This window comes from Numenius arquata, chromosome 1 (assembly GCF_964106895.1).
Source record: "Numenius arquata chromosome 1, bNumArq3.hap1.1, whole genome shotgun sequence".
NCBI lineage: Eukaryota > Metazoa > Chordata > Aves > Charadriiformes > Scolopacidae > Numenius > Numenius arquata.
This window is the reverse complement of record NC_133576.1, coordinates 30,801,855-30,804,554: the sequence shown is the minus strand read 5'-3', so window position 1 is coordinate 30,804,554 and position 2,700 is coordinate 30,801,855.

Sequence of the window (2,700 nt, the reverse complement as noted above, 5' to 3'; positions counted from 1 at the left end):
CTGAGACAGCAAAAGTGGATCATACACGGCAAAGAAATAAAATAGTCCTTCTATTTCAGTGTTAAATCAGTGTTGCTGATTTGCTTCTGAGGCTAGGATTATTACAACAACATCTCCTGAAAACTCTAATCAGATGTGATGTCTTGTTTTGCTGCATGCTACGTGAAGACATGCAGTCCTATGCTTTATTGGGCATTAATCCTGCTCTAGCAAGCAGTTCGTTGGTACAGGTCCTCACAAAGGAAGAGGCCAAGTGAGCAAAAGTAAGCCTTTTGCTCATAATGAAACATGAAACAAGCTGCAGGAAGATTTGCTCACCCCAAATATTACAACTACTAATATTATGTATAATATTTTCTAATGTAATTCATAACCAGTAAAAAAAATCTTCAGTGTACTTTGCATTGTTAGAAATTACTGAGCTGCTGGAAGCTAATTAAATTAACTGATATTGTAGTTCTTTATCTAAATTGATTGAGGTAACATTGCCATAATTTAAACTAAAGAAAAGGAAAAAGCACATTCGTGTAGGCTTGCAGCAAAAATCTAATCATAGCTACATTGCTTTGGAAATTGTATGTGCATCTATTTTTATTAATGTATGTATGATTCATGATCTATTCATAATGAATCTATACTTTTTATAATTAATACAAACTAACTTATGAATTTACATGAAAGCAAGATTAAATTCATGTTGGTTTCTTTGTCTGTGGAATACAACACTGAGTTGTGTATTTTCTTAGGCAACATTGCCATGCTATAAAGCAAGACAAAAGACAGATATCTGAGGGCAGGAATGAATATGATCTCTGTGTAAGAATAATTTGTTTATTCCTACATATAGGAATTTATTTGGTATTTGTTTTGTTTTGTTTTGTTTTGCTTTTCTAGAAGAGGCACTCGTACCATATAGTAAACCCAACTTCCCATCCCCTGGCGGCCACAGCTCTTCAGGAACAGCTTCTTCTAAAGGATCAACCGGACCTAGAAAAGGTGAAGTCTTGCGAGGAGGTCACCAACGCAATGCCAGTGACCTTCTCGATGTAGGCTATGTGGGATCAAACAGTCAAGGACAGTTTACTGGTGAATTATGTAAGTTTATCTCTAGCTACAGTTCAAAATCTCAAATAGAAAAAAAAAAGAGAAAAATTATAAATCCATTATGAAGAGAAGAGGAAGTTTAGTGTGATAATCAGATTAAATTTTACCCAGGTCTTTTTGCCTTCTGAGGTGTTTTGCCTGTGATGACAAACAAATGAAATTCTTCTGTTCTTTGGTTTGGACCAGTTCAAATCCGTGTAAACCATACCAACGCTATCTACATAGTACATCTTTCAGTGTGTAATGCTAGTGAAACAAAGGGTAAATTGAAAAGAAATTCTAGTAATTTAGAATTTTCTTGACAAAGTATAGTGTGCTTGTCTTGGAAAGGCCATTGGTAGTTTTTCTCAGAGGAGCGAATGAGAAAGGTGCTGAATTTTTTGGGCATAGTGGCAAGGTTGTGATGCCTTCTCCTTAACTTTTGGGTGCTTGGTGAGCAGTATTCTGTTCTTTTTGACCTTAGATGGAGGTCCTCTTTTTTTGACTATGTAGCCCAGTTTTTCGGTTGTATATCCCAGCTCTTTCGTCAACTTTCCAGGCCAAGGGAATTATTTTTCCATTATCACTCAATATCTGTTAAATCTTGTAGAAAACCATGTTAATGCTGTGTATGTGATGGTAGTACTAGATGCCAAAAGTTTGGACTCAGTGGATTGAAGTAGTACGTCAACATCGCAGCTAGTTCAGGCACACTGGTATGTTTACTAGTAAAAGCAGTGTAGCTGTTGGCATGTCTGCCTCCTATTTGCTGCAGTGAAACTCTCAATACCTCCCAACAGTTACTGCCCAATAGCTTGTAAGAGAACTAATGGTGATTCACAAACCCTGAGATGTGCAATCTCAGATATGGTGTTGGTAAGTGCTGAATTTTAGCATCCATCGCTTTTCAACTTAGAAGCAATTCTCTTCTCCCAACCTATTGAATATTCATCCTATGTTGCAGTAATATTGCCATAGGCTTTGTTTGTTGTTTCTTCTCCTTATTACAATCTCTTTCTCTCTCTTTGTTTCTCTCTATAGAGTAGTTGAGAAGACACATTGCAAGCTGCTCTGATGGACCATCAGGTCTGAACTCATGGAAGTGATGACACTAAACAGTGCAATGAACATTTTCTTTATTTATGTACTATTAAAAGAACTGTAAATGCAATGTAAAGACACACAGCCACACATATCCCACAGATACTTTACTTGTGTTCTTCTCTTTAATACACCATCCACCTTAAGCTATTCCTTGTCAGGAGTATATAGAAAAGAATGAAAAAAAAAATCACCCTCCAGGATGAAAAGGATTTCCTTCTGTATATAATTTCTTTTGTTGCATTGCTATGCAAGCTCACCTTCTTTTTAGCTATGTTCATATTCATGTCTGTTTTTATTGGTCTGTTGTACTATATGTGAATTAATAGGCTGTGGTGCCATATATTAACTTTTAATTGTGTAACTTTTATGTTTAAAGTTTGCACTGCAATTTTATTTGGTGATAAGCACAAAATTCTACTCCTCATGACATGAAGAAAAAAAAGAGACTGAATGTGTGAAGAAGGTTTACGTACTGTAAGCTACTTTGGATAATGCTGGATGTAAAGGAGTATG